The sequence below is a fragment of the Vidua macroura genome, chromosome 1 (assembly GCF_024509145.1).
Source record: "Vidua macroura isolate BioBank_ID:100142 chromosome 1, ASM2450914v1, whole genome shotgun sequence".
NCBI lineage: Eukaryota > Metazoa > Chordata > Aves > Passeriformes > Viduidae > Vidua > Vidua macroura.
In genome coordinates this window covers 2,193,295-2,210,476 of record NC_071571.1, presented here as the reverse complement: position 1 = coordinate 2,210,476, position 17,182 = coordinate 2,193,295, and the positions used below count along the sequence as shown (strand labels likewise).

Genomic DNA, 17,182 nt, shown 5'->3' with positions numbered 1-17,182 from the left:
AGGACAAGGCTGAGTCACCCAGGCATTATCCAGCAGCACAGGTAAGTGCTAGTCCTGGAGTTTTACGAGGCTCCTGCCAATCACACCTGGATTCATGGAATATCCTGAGCCCGCAGGGATCTGTGAGGATCAACGGGTCCAAATCCTGGCCCTGCCCAGGACAAACCCAAAATCACACTGTGGTTTAATAAGGGATCACAAGGGAGAAGATGTCCCAGCTTTGCACCTGAGGGGAGGCTGTGTTACCCCAGTCCCCACCTCCTCCACCTCCTCCCGAGGCCAACTGGCTCACCCTAAAACCTCTTCCCGAATTTTAGCCTCCTCCTATTGCTTCAGGCCAAGACTAAAAGCACTGACTTCCAGTAGCAAGGCCACCTTCACTCACCATAAAAGCTGCTTCACTCACCATAAAAGCTGCTACTGGAGATTTATCCCAGCGCTTTCCAGCCTGGCCCTGCCAGTCCCAGGCTTTGCTGCAACTTGCAGGAGCCCTTAAACCTTCGGTGTGGCTTTGCTTCAAGACAAGACCTGAAGGGAGGATGGACGAGGTCCAGCCTGTGCTGAAAGTGCCAACAAGCCTTGGCCGCCTCGCACATACTTGGGAGGATTTAAAGCGAGTGGTTAAATTGGATGGGAATTGCTTTTATCTGCCCAGCAGCCCAGGCCAGCAGGAACACGCTCTTGGAAGCTGCACACGCCTTTTTGGCTTCTGAACGTGCCCCCAGTGGAGGAAGCCAGGGCACGCGGGATCCTCCCTGCGGGAAACACGAGTGCTGCAGCCTTTCCTCCACGCGGGACCACACAGAGCTGGGGACACCCAGGGCGGCCCCTCCTGCCACCCCCGTGGTGCTTGGAGACCCTGCCTAGGCCTGGACCAACCAGGACGGGCTGGGGCTGAAATCGGTGCTAATTGCAGAGAGATGGAATCGTGGAATACCCTGAGTGGGAAGGGACACGCAGGGATCATTGATTTCTCATTGGTCTGTCAGGGTCTGCTCTGTTGGGATGACCCCAAGATTGTAAAAGTCCTCATTTCCCAGACCGTGCAGCCAAAGAAGGAGTCTGAAATGTGTAGGATCAGCTTCTCAAGGTTGTTTATTTTTCCTTATCTATAACATTCTTTCTCTGACCTGCCGAGCTCTGGCTAGCAAGAAGGCCACGGCATTCTGCCTGTCACCTCGGGTGGCGTTTCCATTTTATACTAGAAATTACGTGTACAGTGTTTACAATATCGTGCCAATATCTATCCTCTATGTTAGTGTGTCCCTACCTTAAACCAATAGAAACGTGTCACCATCACACCAAGACACAGAGGGCAAGAAGAAGGAGAAGAAGGCCAGGACACGCCCAAATCCCTCCATTTTACCCCCTGAACCCTACTCTAAAAATCCCAAATTTCTACTTTTCCACCCTGTGTTAGTTCAAATATCACACTACTCAAACCCTTGTGGCTTGTAATTCCTCATACAGAGTTGGCAGCTTTTCCCACGGGCTAAAATCGAAGCCACAGGCGTCTTTGACTTCATGCCAGGGTCCCCGAGCCCCCTGGCAGGGTCTCGAGACAGCCAGGGCAGCCAGAGGGATGTCCTGGGTTCCAACACCGGTCCTGCACAACAATCCCACCCTGGGCATCCCTGGGAGTGTTGTCCAAACTCTCCTGGAGCTCTGGCAGCCTCAAGGCTGTGCCCATTCCCTGGGGAGCCTGGACACTGCTCAGCACTCTCTGGGGAAGAGCCTTTCCCTGATTTCCACCCTAAACCTCCCGTGGCACAGCTCCAGCCCTTCCCTGAGTCCTGTCACAGTCACAGAGAGACAGGAGCTCTCCCTGCTCTCCCCTTCCCCTCAGGGGGAAGCTGTAGCTGAACGATTCAGGTCGGTGGGGATCTCAGGAGGGGTCTGGTGGTGAGAGGGTGGATGTGAGACACCCGTTTGGCCTGGAGGTGGATGCAGAAAAAATGTGGGAATGGTGGAAAGAGAAGACCTGGGCTGATAAGAAGGTTAACAAGGGGATTAAGAGCTGCAAGGTGATCGTGATGATTTTTGTGTTTTCCACCCTCACTGCTGTTTTTCAGGCTCAGGCTCACACCAACAACAAGCGCTGTGCTGAAGAAGCACAAAGTCTCTCAGCAGATCACCCAGAGCAGAGCCCAGCACATGCTCTGGGTGTCCTGTGCCTTGGCTGTGTCTCACCCACACCAATCACAGGACTGAGAGGTGGTCCTGCAGCAGCTGAGGGGTCCAGGGGCCTCTCTGCAGCCTCCTTGTGTCCTTTCCACCACTTCTTTCCAGCTGAACCCAGCACTTCCCACGTGTGAGCATCTCAGTGTGACAAAGCTGCACATCGTGCACCCACAGAACCCCCTGAAAATGTCCTGAGCTCCCCAGAGCCGGAGACCCCACTGCACTTGGGTGAGGAACCACCTCAGGAGGGCTGGGACTGCTTAAATCAGGGCATGGTGGCAGGGGATGCTTCAGTGCTCAGCCCCTGACCTGTGGCCTGCTCTGTGTGAGTGCTGACAATGATTTACAGGCCAGCAGAGCTTGGCGTGCCCACACACACTCCCAGGGGCCAAAATGCCCTTGCAAATTGCAGCTGCAGCCTGCACTCCATCCCCTGGGAATCGGGCAGGGCATGGATTCTGCTTCTCACCCCCGTGCCAGCATGTGAGAGGAGAGCAGGCTGCTTCCCTCATGCTCCTCAGGGAGGTTTAGGAACAACTAAAACAAGAGAGAGGAGGGAAGGGTGATGCCTCAGGTTTGAGCTTTTCTATTTTCACATTCTGTGCTGCTTTAGTGTGTGAGCTTCACATCAGGGGATGGCGAGCTCTCTGCACAGAGCAGGGAGACAAAACAATTCCTGCTCCAGCTGGGCACCAAGGACAAATGATCCAAATCTCAGGCCCAAGAGCACAAACAGCGTGGGCTGGAGAGAGAAAAACAAGCAGGATGGGAGTGCATGGGCTAAAGCTGGAATGGGACAATGAACTGCAAGGTGCAAATGGAGCAGAGCTGATCCCAGTGAGAGCCCCCGGGAGCGCTCGTGCATTTTGGGACCATTTTGGTTGATCTTGGGTGCAGCCCTGGCTGGGCTCTGGTGCTGCCCAAGATGGATCCATTGAGGCTTTTTAATAAATCCCTACTTTATTCTTTATCTCTGTCCAGCCTCTGTTCTAGGTCAGCCTGCACAAGGCATCAAGGGCAGGTGGGTGATGGGGACTTGGCTGCAGGAGGAACCTGGAGTGAACCCTGCCCATCAGCCAGGGCATCAATTTGAGGATATCTCACTTCATTTGGAGCTTAGGTGTGCCAGGCTGGTCACAACCCTGCCTGTGCCTGCCCAAAAACCCGAGGTCTGAGCCAGGATCCTGTGGCACTAAATAAACCAAGCTGGGGCATGGACAGAGCCCATCCAGGCCCCTCCATGGTGTCCCCACTCCAAGCAGGGTGGCTGCCCCAAACTGGCTCCTGAGAAATTGCATTTTACCTAAAACTACTCTGGAAAAGAAGAGATCCCATCCAAAAAAAAAGATGTGTTGATGCACATCTACATGCAAACATACTCTATCTCTTGCTCCAGGTGTGCACAAGGTTCAGGCAACCACAAAAAGCTTGGAAAAATGTTCCCAAGCCAACCACCCGACCTGGGACTCCTGCCCATGGCCCAGTGATGTGATGTGACTACTTTGGAGGGACATAAAGAAACCTGAGTGCCCAGCAGCTCCAGTGCACACAGCAGAACATTTTCCTGCTATTGGCCTCAGAAAATGATTCGAAAAAGCCAGAAGATGAAGGCCAGTAAGAGTAACATGGAGATAAACTGGAAATCAGTGATCAGGTGTCTCCTAAACTTCCCTGGAAGCTGGGGAAGGAAAGATGCAAATACAGAACCACGCTTGGTCTGGCTTGTGGCTCCTTCCAAGGTCAAATTCTTGTTCCATGTCCAAGCTGAGGGCATCAGGCAAAGATGTGCAAGTTATCCAGCCACTTACAGGCCTCTGGGAGCCAGAAGCCTCCCAGAACAAGGCTTTGCTGAATCCAGCAAATCCAGGGGAAGTTTTCCTTCCATGTGAGTCATTCCATGTGGCTCAAGAAGGTCCAGACATGAGCAGGAGAAAAGCAGTCCAAGATCCTTCCAGGGATTGCCCACGTTTGGCGATGGGATCAGATCCCCAGAGATCACAACGAAACCTTCGATTCCCTCTCACACGGAGCCCCCCAGATCTCAAATCAGCCGCCTCAATGTGGGTGTTTAATGTTGTCTGAGACACTGTGGGGCACCTAGGACATCCACGTGAGCCTGACCTGCAGGGCATCAAACCTTCTGGATGTCTGCATCCAGGTGGGGCAGCCCATGGGGCATTTTAGATGGCAGGAAGTCCCATTGTCCCTCGAGGTGCAGACACCAAGATTTAGATGCTTCAACGTGCATCCAAATCCCACTTCTTCAAGGTCTGGAGGTTAATCCAAAGGCTTCCTGTGGCCAGCAGAGTTTTAAGGACAGTGGTGAAGGAGAAGAAAGCGTCCAAACTGGGGAATTTCTGGTCACTGGGACCTGGGGGTGCCTTTCCACCCTCTGCATCCTTTTCTTGGCCTCAACTCTGGCACCAAGAGTCTCCTAAATAGTCACGAGTTGCCCTGGGCTGCTGCCAGATTTTCCTTTGGCCATAGACCTGAGAGCCCCAGAGCTCAGGTTTTATTGGGAAGTGATAAAATAAAACCATTTGCTGCAGGAACATTCAGAAGGGGAATCCCCAAGGATCAATGTCAAGAGTTTTACCCAAGCTGTTTTTGCAGGGATCACGTGGTCAAGAGCAATGGCTTCGTGAAGGATTGGAAATGTAAACCCTGAAGTTTTTATTTAGCTGAAAATTAGTCTGGCAAACAGTTTAGACCTGCTGGGGAGAGAAACCTGGCTGGGGACAGACCTTTTGGTTGTTTTTATTGGTTTGCAATGATCTGTGTTGGGCATTTTTTTGGGGGATCAACAGCTTCTCTCTTCCTTGGCACAGGAAGAGTGTTTCAGGTTCTTTTTTAGGACAGTGCAAAAGGAGACAAAAAAAAATCTTTAAAACAGTGAGATGGGGAAACTGGAGACTGGCTACAGGAAGCAGCAGAGAGATCTGCAGGGAGGAATGATATAGAAATGACTGATGGATGGCTGAAACACTGATTTTTCTGTAGCTTGCAGATGCCATCTGCAGAAAATGAGTTGGGCTTTGAATTGAAACTGAATTTCACGGGCCCTTGGGAAAGGGAAAAGTGGCCTCAAAAAGATGTAGCTGCTCAGACTGGAGGAAGTTCCTGTGATTTTCATCTGCTGCCTGTGGATCCCTGGAAATGTCCAAGGCCAGGTTGGAGCAACCTGGGATAATGGAAGGTGTCCCTGCCCATGGCAGGGAGTTGGAACTGGATGATCTACAAGATTTCTCCCAACCCAGACCATCCTGGAATGTTATACCAGGCATGGAAGTGCCTTTAAGCTCCTCCTCACACAGGTTTTCCTGGATTCCCAGTAAAAAAAAAAAAAAAATCAGCCTGGTAGCAAAGGCTTGAAATCAAAGCAATCAGAGCACAGCTCTCTTCTAGAGGGATGAGATCCCAAAGGACGGAGGGTTTGTTGGAATTGGATGGAGAGGAGCTGGGCTGAAACAGAGGGGACAAACAGGCAGGGGAAAGATTATTTTAAATAGGTTCATTTTCTGTGCAGGGGAGGTTTTTGTGTGTGTTACTTCGCATTTCTGTCTTGAGGAAGAGGACATATTTCATCTTTGCTCCCTTGAGTAAAATACTCCTTGTTATTCTACCATTTGCCTTGGTGAATTTCAGCTCCTGAGTGAATTTCCTGGGTGTCCTGAGGTTCCTGGGGTTGGAAGCCAAGCTGGTGATTTCTGAGTGACCCCTCCACCCCCGAGCCCTGTCCCTGCTGCTGCCAGCCAGGCCTGCAGACAGGTCACACTAATGTTTAACTCCAGCCTGTGTCACTGCATTCAGAGCCTGTTTTCCCTCCCCTCTGGACAAGTTTATTCCCAGTGGATAAAGTGGCCTCATCACCTCTCGGTGTCCCTTACACCAAACAAGGCTGGCTGTCCCTCCACTGCCCTTCACAGGCCATCTTCTGAGAGCTCTTTTCATCTCAGCTCTTCAGCTCTGAGCCTCTCCAGGGGGCCCACATCCTTCCCTGGAGCAGCAGAAAGGATTTTTGTTAGGAAGAACAGGTGGATTCCTGTGCTGGGAGGAGGATGGGGTCCTGAGACAGGTCAGATTCAGGACTACGGGGTGAGAGGGCTCTGGCTTATTGTCCCTGAGCAGAAGAAAAGCCAATCTCAAAGAAGATTTGCTTCGTTGTCTTTCACTTGCAAGGTTGGATATTTGGTCAGGGCAGTGAGATTACCTTTGTGATTGATGGTTATGATATGATGACTATGATGATGATGATTTTATGTTTCATAACTATCTATAGTTGTATTTATTAGGATGACTATTATGATTATGTATTTTATGATATATTATTCTCATTATTGGTGTGATTATGATTGATGATTACTGATGATGATGATGATGATGATGATGATGATGATGATGATGATACCAGGTTATTATCACCATCTGCAGTACCTGTGCTGTGGTAAGCTCCTCCAGGAACACAGATACCTCTGGCACAGGGGCACATGGAGGAGTTCCCGTCTGGACCCAGCCAAAAAGATCCCTGCCAGCTCAGCCTGGCTGTGTTTGCCTCACTCTAAATTTCCTTGAGGAGAAACCTGTCCCATTCCCGCTGATTTTAAAACCCTGGAGCACATTTTGCCCCTGGACTAATTCCTGCTGCTGATCCTCTTCTCCAGCCTGGTGGCCACGGCCTCTCCCCATCGTCCTGCGTGACATCGCTGCTTTACAACAACAAAATCAGCTTCATGACAGAAGATTCCAGCCGGGCTGTGGTGCTGCTGGAGCTCTCCAGGTAGGAAGGGAGCCTGCACTTCAAAGCTTACTCATCCCTGCCCTGAGAGGCTGCAAGTACTTCCCAAGTGTCAAGTGCCCTCCGGGGAGGAACAAACACTCCAAGTGTTTGCAGACCATTCTCCTCTTGCCCCTTTCCTCCTGGGAGGATGACAAAAAGCCAGGAGAGTTGTTCCTGGAGTGGACTTGAAGTGTGTTGACCTTGCTGAGTCACAGGGGTCTCAAGGCTGCTGAGGGTAGTCCTGTGTCTGGTCTGCCAGCCCTGAGTGGCTCAGATGTCTCTTTTTTTTTTTCCCTCCTGGGTGTTGTTTCCCGGTGTTGGGGGGGCTGGGCTGTGTGTTTTAGGAGACAGGAAAATAGTGATATCCTGTTCAGGGCGATGGGAATGGATCAAGGGAGTTATTAAGTGCTGGAACATGGAATACTGAGAGTTTTGGACTTTCTGTGCTGCCAGGCACTGACCCCCAGGAGAACACTGCATTGACCTGAGGCCGTGGAGAAGCTTCCAAAATGGAATGACAGAACTGGGATTGTGGGTGTGGAGTTTGGATAGAAGTGTGTGATATCACAGGCTGGGAAACTCAGAGTTTAAGGTTTTAGAGTATAGTAATATATATAAAGCTAAGATAAAGTTTTTAGAGCAGTCCATCTTCCCCGCCTTCTTCTTCAAGGGTTTCAGTGGTATTTTGTAATTAGACAAAAAAATCCACATTATGAGACACGAGTGATTAGTTATTAAGTTAAAAATAAAAAGGACATAAATAATAAATAAATAATGATAAATAAATAAAGGACATGTTCCAGGTATTGGGGGTGGTGTTCCCTCCTATCAATTTCCTGTGGGAAGGGGCGGATGCTCTGGAAGGGACCAACTCAAGGGAGTGGAGTTGGATGCTTAATTTTCATTATGTGTGGAACCAAACTCCTGTCAAATTAGGGTCTATCACAGAATCATGGAATATCCTGAGCTGGAAGAGATCCACAAGGATCATCCAGCCCAGCTCCTGGCCCTGCCCAGACCCCCAACAATCCCACCCTGTGCATCCCTGAGAGCATTGTCCAAACCGTCCTGGAGCTCTGGCAGTCTTGGGGCTGTGCTCATTCCCTGGGGAGCCTGGGCAGTGCCCAGCACCCTCTGGGGGAAGAATTTCTCCCTCATATCCAACCTGACCCTCCCCTGGCACAGCTTCATGCCATTCCCTGGGTCCTGTCACTGTCACAGAGAGAAAAACTCAGTGCCTGCCCCTCCACTTGGGGTGAAAATGCACATTTGTCACACAGAGATGTTTAGGTCAGGATGCAATAGTGAAGTTTGATATTTGCTGAATACACTGAGGGGGAAAATTTGACCCAGAGGCTCCTTCCTTGACACTGACAAACCCTGATTTTTCATGTGGAGGAGTCCAGGGGATCAGGTAGATGTCCCCAGGGCCGCAGCAGATGTGGTGCTTGGGGACATGGTTCAGGGGGATTTGGCAGTGCTGGATGAATGGCTGGACTTGACTCCCAGAATTCCCAGAATGACCAGGTTGGAAGAGACCTTCAAGATCATCGAGTCCAACCCAGCCCCAACACCTCAACTAAACCCTGGCACCCAGTGCCACATCCAGCCTTTGTTAAACACACCCAGGGATGGTGACTGCACCACCTGCCCGGGCAGCCATTCCAGAACTTTATCACCTTTCTGTAAAAAACTTTTTCCTGATATCCAACCTGAATTTCCCTTGGTGCAGCTGGAGGCTGTGTGCTCTGGTTCTGTCAGTTCCTGGAGAAAGAGCCCAAGCCCAGCTGAGCACAGGCACCTTTCAGGAGCTGTGGAGAGTGCTGAGGTCACCCCTGAGTCTCCTTTTCTCCAGGCTAATGATGATGATCTTGGCTTTCCAACCTCAAGGGTTCCAAGGTCTTCCAGGGATTGAAACAGTGGTGTATTCCCTGTGTGAGACATCTCCAAACAAGAGACTCCTCCAAAATGATACCAGGGAGGAGAACTGAGCCCTCTGACTCCTCCACAGCATCTCTGGTGGACCTATTCAGACAGCAAAGGGTGCAGGGTGGGACGTGCAAGCTCAGGACTTGCAATCAGAGTAAGAGGAGACACTCCTGAGATCCTGAAACCCTGGATGGTGATGGCTCTGAGCCTGACTTGCTGCTAAAAGAATTTGGAGTGAGTTTTGCCTGTGAGCTCACAACCATTTGTGTGAAATTTCCCCTTCCTCCCTGCCCAGGGACAGATGATTTGTAGGGTCCCTTCCGACCCAAACCATTCCCTGATTCGGTGATATCTGAAAATCAGCTCATTTATCTGTTGGAAAATCATCTGGGGTGGAAATAATAATTTCATGTCCAGACAGGAACTCCTCCATGTGCCCTTGTGCCAGAGGTATCTGTGTTCCTGGAGGAGCTTCTGGGGCAGTGCCCACAGCACAGGTGCTGCAGATGGTGACAATAATCTGGTGTCATCATCATCATCAGTAATCATCAATCATAATCACACCAATAATGAGAATAATATATAATAAAATACATAACCACAATAGTCATACTAGTAACTACAACTACAGATAGCAATAACAAATAAAATCATCATCATCATATCATAACCATCAGTCATCAAGGTAACCTCACTGCCCTGACCAAATATCCAACCTTGCAAGTGAAAGGTGGAAATAACAATTCCATCATTTCATTTTGTGGATCTGTGTGTGTTTCTGCTCTACACACATTTTTGCTTGTGCACGCAACGTGTGTATCTACAGCCACAAATGGATTTATGCATGTTTTTACTCATTTTGTAACCACCAGAGCCTCCCAGCATGGCATTTTCCCTCTCCCTCCTTGTCCCAGTGTGAAATCCTTGCCCTGCTCTGCCTGGGAAGTCAGCCTGTCACATGAACGGCAGGCCAGGGGCATTATCTGCCTGCCTTTCCTCGCTGAACAATGTAAGTAGATGATTAACCATTAAAGCAACACACTTTGCTGAGCCATTAACCAGAGAGGAAGGCCTGTGCTTGGCTGAACAATGGGCTCCATACAGAAAGCAGCCCGGCCTGTCCATCCTGGAAGCGCCTCTCCGACAGAGCCGGGCGGATTTTGCCTTGGAATGGCTCGGTTTGGGCTCTCACAGAGCCAGCCCCGTGCTCCCCACCTTCCCATCTGCCCTGTGCTGACCTTGGAAGCTGATCTTGCCCAAATCCAGGCTTTGGAGCAAATCTTGGGAGGCTTAGGAGCTGCCACTCGTTTTCCAGCCTCCCTTTTGCACGCTGCAGGAATGCTGTGTGGGAATTGAGGAGCTCCTAATGATGCCTTGAGAGGCTGACCTAGAACAGAGGCTGGACAGAGATAAAGAATAAAGCAGGGATTTATTAAAAAGCCTCAATGGATCCACCTTGGGCAGCACCAGAGCCCAGCCAGGGCTGCACCCAAGATCAACCAAAATGGTCCCAAAATGCACGAGCGCTCCCGGGGGCTCTCACTGGGATCAGCTCTGCTCCATTTGCACCTTGCAGTTCATTGTCCCATTCCAGCTTTAGCCCATGCACTCCCATCCTGCTTGTTTTTCTCTCTCCAGCCCACCTTGTTTGTGCTCTTGGGCCTGAGATTTGGATCATTTGTCCTTGGTGCCCAGCTGGAGCAGGAATTGTTTTGTCTCCCTGCTCTGTGCAGAGAGCTCACCATCCCATAATATGAAACCCAGACCCACACACTAAAGCAGCACAGAATCTGAAAATAAAACAGCTAAAACTTAAGGCACCACTAATTCAGCCAGATTTACTCATCTGGAGGCATTGGCCAAACACATGAGGCAGAATTAATCATTTCTCTCTAGCTAATAATGACTAATTAAATCTTTTTTTGGGAATTATGGTGCTCCATCCCATCCTGGCTGTGTCTGTCAGATTCATCCTCAATCAAATCATCACAGAATCACTGAAGGGCTTGGGTTGGAAGGAACCTCAAACACCACCCCCTTCCATCACTCCTGTGTTTTAAAATCCACCCAGTTCCATCTGGATGTGTGTTTTAGAGTCCCTCTTTTTTGTGTTTTAAAGACCATCTAATGTGTTTTAATGACCATCTCATTCCATCATTCCTGTGTTTCAATGACCTTCCAGTTCCATGATTTATTTTGGGTCTATTCCTGCTCAGCTGTCCCATACTTATCCCCTGACATTCTCCTTGGTGGGTGCCACTGGAAAATCAGGGAAAAGAATTTCCCAACTCTCTGATTTCAGAAGAGAAGGAAATCTGGTGATGTGATAAAACAAAGGAGGGAACTCTTCTATCTGGATGTCATCAAAATCAGGATTTGACACAAAACCTGGATACTCTGATGGGAAGATTCCCACTTTTTTTGCCCCTGCCCAGGTTAGTACATGGATACAGACTGAGGGGCTGTTCTGCAATGTGTACATTTGGTACACGGAATATTCCTGGTGCACCTCAGGCTTCCCAGGAATACTGAAAAAGGAAAGGAAGTCCCCCAAAGGCAGAGATCCTTGGAGTTGCATTTGACTCAGATTTCCAAAGTTCTGTAGTACAGTGAATATGAAAAGAACACAAAATATTTCTTTTTCATTTTCATGAAAATGAACACAAAAGATTTCTTTTGGGACTGAGAAGAAGAGTGAAAAATGGGTGAAAATCCTACCTTTGTGGCATTTGGAGATCCAGGTTTGGGGTGATTATGTTGGTGTTGAGTTCATGGTTGGAATGGATAACTTGAAGTTCACTTCCAGCCTTGATGACTCTTTGATTTCCCAAATTGAAACTTCAAAAAAAACATTTCTTTGAAACAAATAAGGATGAACCTTCCTACGTATTGAGCTTCATCTCTGCTTCCCCACACAAATTCCTTGAAAAATTCCTTGTCAGATTAACCAAATATCTGATAGAAGTCAGATTTTGGGCCAGATCTGGAGTGACCCACTTGGTGCCTCTAGGATGAGTATCCTGCCCTGGAGTCTGCACATCCATCCCAACGTTCCACTGGGAATGGGCCCTGCTTCCCATTGCTCTGCTTCCCAACTATCCACACCCCTCACATGGTGATGTCACATCCCAAACACCCACCAGACAACACAGCCTTGGACTCTGAGCTCGTCCAGCCCTGTGGGCACAGAAATTGGGATGCTCCAAGATTCCAAGGCTTCAGGTTGGCTCCCAAACTGGATTCGGTCAAAGATTTGGACAGAAGAAAACGGATGACAGCAAAACCAGAAGGGCCCAGTGATACTGAGGTTTTCCCCAGCTGGGGGTTAGCTGTTGAGAGCTGGAATTTTTGTTCTTCTGCTTAGCTGGAAACAATCCTGGGAAAGGATTTCAGGGACGCAGAAGACTGGGATGAGGTTTGAAAGAACTTGAGCAGCAACTGGAACTTGTAAAATGATTATTTCTGTATTTTGGCTGCGCACGGAGGCAAAACCACTGGCAGCAGACAGGTAGAGCAGCAAGAAAAATACTCTATGCTCAGAAACCCCAGAATTACAGAACAGTTTGGGTTGAAAGGGACCTTAAAGTTCATCCAAGTCTACCCAGGGACACCTTCCACCATCCCAAGTTGCTCCAAGTCCCATCCAACCTGGCCCTGGACACTTCCAGGGATCCAGGGGCAGCCACAGCTTCTCTGGGAACCTGAGCCAGGGAGGAATTTCTTCCCAATATCCCATCTAAACCTTCTCTCTGTCAGTTTGGATCCATCCCCCCTTGTCTTGTCACTCCAGGTCCTTGTTAAAAGGACTTTTGAACTCGAGTTTTCTTTCAAAAGGCTCATTTTACTCACAGGAGTGGAGGTCACTCATAGGAACCTTCTTCTAACTCGGCCAAAACCTGGCAGTGCTCACAAACCAGGCCAGGTGACAACACCCAGCTCCCAGACACGCTGGCTGGGGACCAGACAGATGACAACCTTCGAGACAATGACATTTCAGTTCCAGCAGGAAATCATAAGCCCAGTGTCAAAGGAAGCAAAACACTGTGAAATAAAACACTTTTATTAGCACGGAACGTCCAAAAAAAAAAAAAAAAAGTGAAATAACACCACCGGCATCACCCGTCCTCCAAAAATAAAAGCAAAGAAGAGAGAGGTTTCAGCAGGGCTGGAAAATCCCCGACACACTTTCAATGGGTGGGCTTGATGTTGTGGCTACAAAAATATTTCTGCTCAGCTTGTTTCTGGCTGCTCTGCAGCTGAAGGGTTGCCAGATCTCTTGGCCGGATCGCTTTTCCTTCAGCGTTCTGCACAATGGGATTGCTCATCCCAAAAAGGCTTGGAGGGACGGTGGACTCGGGGAATAACTCCCCTGGTAAATGTCCTAGAAATATCCCAACGTTTTGAGCCACAGCAACTGCCAACAACTTCAGAGAAATTCCTTAAAAAACACCAAAAAAAAAGTCAATTTTTTCTCCAGAATTTCAGGCTGGGAATAGCGGGACCGAGGAGCAGCAGTTTTCCCATTTTTGTTGAAATAAGTGTGGCTGCTCACAGGATGGAGAAGCACGGGAGGACACGTCCCTGGGGACACTCCTGCCACCCAAGAGCTGCTGGGGAGTGGCTTTGGACAATGTGGGTCTCCCAGAACCCAAAACCAGGCTGGGTTCAGGAGGAAGTTCAGGTAGTTTGGAAACACCAAAGGAGCTTGGTGTGGTTTTTTTTTGTTGTTTTTTTTTTTTTTGTTTTTTTTTTTTTTTGTTTTGGTTTGGTTTGGTTTGGTTTGGTTTTTTTTTTGTGTTTTTTTTTTTTTTTTTTGGTGGGTTTTTTTTTTGTTGTTTTTTTTTTTTTTTTTCCAAGGCTTTCCAGCAAAAAGTGAAACTGGAAAACAGCAAATGTCCTTTTAGCTCAGCCCAGGACATCCATGGAGTGTTGTTCCCTTCTCAGGGCATTTCACTCCATCCTTTTCCAGCCTTTCCTTTGCACACTGGGATTTTATTTTTTAAAGCCAGTGTGTAATTTGCAGGCAAAAAAGGTCATATTTTGAAATATCCAAGGAAATCTGTTGATGTTTTGGACCTGCCTTGGGAATACTTTCATTTTTCCCCCACAGAAATTATCTCCCACCTTTTGTGCCACCCACACAATTTCAACGTGGATTTTTTGGTTATCTTCTCTTCCCTGCCATTCTCCATTTCCAGAAAATTCACTATTAAAAAAAAAAAAAAACAAAACAAAAACAAAAACCCAACAAACAAAACCAACCAAACCAACCAAACCAAAACAAACAAACAAACAAAACATGAAAAAGAAAGAAAAATAGAGAGAGAAAGCACTGCCCACCCAGACCTGCTCCTCATCCGCTATTTTTGTGATTTTTTTGTTCTTTGCTGTGTTAAAAACTGATTAAACATCCCATGTTTCTTCCCAGTGGATCCAATGGAGAGAGGATTTTTAACTGGGATTATCAGAGGAGTAATCAATTAGAGGGATTAAAAAAAAACCAAACAAAAACCCCACCAAAACTCCATTGTAGAATGCAGCATCCACAGACAACAGAGATGGTTGGAAACTGTTGCAAAACTTCAACCAGAAATGAATTTGTAGAGATTTAAAGAGGTTTCTGTTACTTCTCTCCAAGGTGACGGCAGTGACCACAGCCAGGGGCAGCTGAACTCCAGAAAAAACAGCTTCTACTCCTTTTTCTGTTTTTTTTTTTTTTCCCTTTTCTCCTTTTTTCCTTCCTTTTTTCCCCTCATTTCCCCCTTTTTCCCTTTCCCTTTTCCCCCACATGATCTCACCTCTCCTCTCCCCTCTCAGGGACCGTGTGTTAAATGGTTTAATGTATGTTCAAGGTCAAAGAGCCTTGACTGGGGCATCTCCCTGGCCACTGCCACCAGTCCCTGAGGGACAGAGGTGGGTGACCTTAAAGACAGAGGGACAGGTCACCAAGGGCACCTGTCACCCCGGGGCTGAGGTAAACAAGAGGTCCTGGAGGAGCAGAGCTGATGAGATCTGCACTGGGATATTTACCCTCCCTGTAACCCTTGAGTCTCCCTCTTCTCCCCCAACTCCTGCCCCCCACAGCCTCAATTTCTTCATTTCCCCCTTCCAGTCGCTCTCCCAGAATGTCCCCAGTGAGCCCAGAAGTGTCACAGCTGGGGAATGTCTCAGGGTTTCAGTATTAATTCTATTCTATAATAGAATTAATCAGCTCAGAGGAGGTGCTGAGCTCACAGAGGGGCTTCTCCCTCACTGTGCACAAATCCAGGTCTGTGTTTTACACCTGATTTTCATAAGGAAATGACAATTTTCCAGTTGTCAGCGCAATCCCTCAAATGATGGCTGGCTAATCCATGTGTTTTACAGCACAGGCAGAAGGTGGGAAGAGTCCCTGCTTCCTTGGCACTGCTCCTTCAGAACTTAAAAATCCCTCCTGCAGCTCTGTCTCACAAAATTCCTTCATTCCCAACATGCCTGGTTGCCATAAAGACAAAACAGAGCTGATTTTGCACTGGGGTTAATTGTGCTAAAAACCATTCTGGTCCAGACTATAAAGTCCATCATTCTCCATGAAATTACCAGCAAAAAGGTGATTTCCATGTGAGGAATTCCTGCCTGGGTTTGCTCGGAGGGGCTGTTTTGATGGTATGGATGTAATGAAAAAAAAGCTTTGCAAGAGCAGAGCTCAGCTCAGGAAGGATGTGCATGGAAGAAGGAGGCAAAAAAAAAAAATCCCTTTTTAGGTACTTTAAAAAATAATTTGCCAGCTCTTGGAAGCATCAGTGAAAAGAAATATGCTTTGTTGCCAGAGTAAAAGGATTGGACATTAACAGAAGCAAAAAGAGAGAAAAAGAGGGTCATGAAAACACTCCAGGGGTTGGAGCCCCTCTGCTCTGGAGCTGGGAGAGCTGGGAATGTTCCCCTGGAGAGGAGAAGCTCCAGGGAGAGCTCAGAGCCCCTTGCAGGGCCTGAAGGGGCTCCAGGAGAGCTGGAGAGGGACTGGGGACAAGGGATGGAGGGACAGGACACAGGGAATGGCTCCCACTGCCAGAGGGCAGGGATGGATGGGAGATTGGGAATTGGGAATTCCTGGCTGGGAGGGTGGGGAGGGGCTGGAATGGAATTCCCAGAGCAGCTGTGGCTGCCCCTGGATCCCTGGCAGTGTCCAAGGCCAGGTTGGACAGGGCTTGGAGCAGCCTGGGATAGTGGAAGGTGTCCCTGCTCCTGGCAGGGGTGGGGCTGGATGAGCTTTAAGCTCCCTTCCAACCTTTTTACACTTCCACGATTCTCTGAAGGTCTGTGCAGGCACCTCAAGGTCACTTCATGCAAAAAAGATGAAGAATTGGTGCTTCCTTCTGTTTAATTTGGAAGCAACAGCTTCCTAAATTAGAGGGAAAGGGGAAAAAAAAAACCTAAAAATCACCCCATTCTCTTCTTGCATGCGATAATTTCAAAGTGTTTTCTTGTGTGTCCTGAAATCAGTTGAGGGAGGGGATCCCTGAGGGGAGGGAGGTTTAGGGAAACCTCCACCTTGTTGAGACTTGAGGGGCTCTGCTGCATTTTGACCACCTTGATGCCCTGGCTGATTCTTTTCCCATAAGATTGTCCCGTTTGGGGTAGATTTACAGAGGGGAAATTGAACACGTGCAGCCCAATAAGCACAGCTTTGAGTCCACGGATGCCAGAGGGATCCCAGAAGGATCTCAGAGAGCAAAGCTGGTGGCTCCCCACCTTCTGCAGCAGGGGACACACTCAGCCTTACAACACCCCCACATATTCCTCCATCCAGCTCTGCTCTGCATGGCAAGAGTGGGGAAACTGCTGTAATTTGCTTTTTGTTTTCCATAACACTGCAACGGGCCCATTGCCTTTTCTTCACTTACAGAAGTAAGTGAAGGGCCATGCCACTCCTTATTCCAGTGATTTGCACGATCCAGAGCCCTGGGGGGAGCAGGGATGTTCTCAGCCTGGCTCTCAGCATTCCAGCTGAAAGGATCAGAGGTGTTTTGATCACATTTTTACCCCTTATTGATGCCTGATGCCTTGTGTAGGCTGACCTAGAGCAGCCTGGACAGAGAATGGAGTGAGCTAAAGAATAAAGTAGGGATTTATTAGAAGGATCTCCTCACTGGATGAACCAAAATGGTCCCAAAATGCACGAGCGCTCCCGGGGGCTCTCACTGGGATCAGCTCTGCTCCATTTGCACCTTGCAGTTCATTGTCCCATTCCAGCTTTAGCCCAGGCACTCCCATCCTGCTTGTTTTTCTCTCTCCAGCCCACGCTGTTTGTGCTCT

General features: G+C 48.6%; 1 long non-coding RNA gene across 4 annotated transcripts; it reads right to left on the bottom strand.

Annotated features, from left to right (window-relative positions):
- Nucleotides 1-1,119: 1,119 nt before the first annotated feature.
- LOC128810126 (uncharacterized) lies at nucleotides 1,120-11,928 on the bottom strand. 4 transcript variants are annotated; one of them, XR_008437955.1, is made up of 3 exons: nucleotides 11,606-11,928; nucleotides 10,126-10,274; nucleotides 1,120-1,201 (listed from the first exon to the last, which is right to left on the bottom strand). It is a non-coding gene; the product is annotated as an uncharacterized LOC128810126 (long non-coding RNA). The 4 variants fall into 4 exon arrangements; XR_008437952.1 differs by lacking the exon at nucleotides 1,120-1,201 and adding an exon at nucleotides 4,870-5,643; XR_008437950.1 differs by lacking the exon at nucleotides 1,120-1,201 and adding an exon at nucleotides 5,998-6,178.
- Between the last annotated feature and the right edge of the window lie 5,254 nt (nucleotides 11,929-17,182).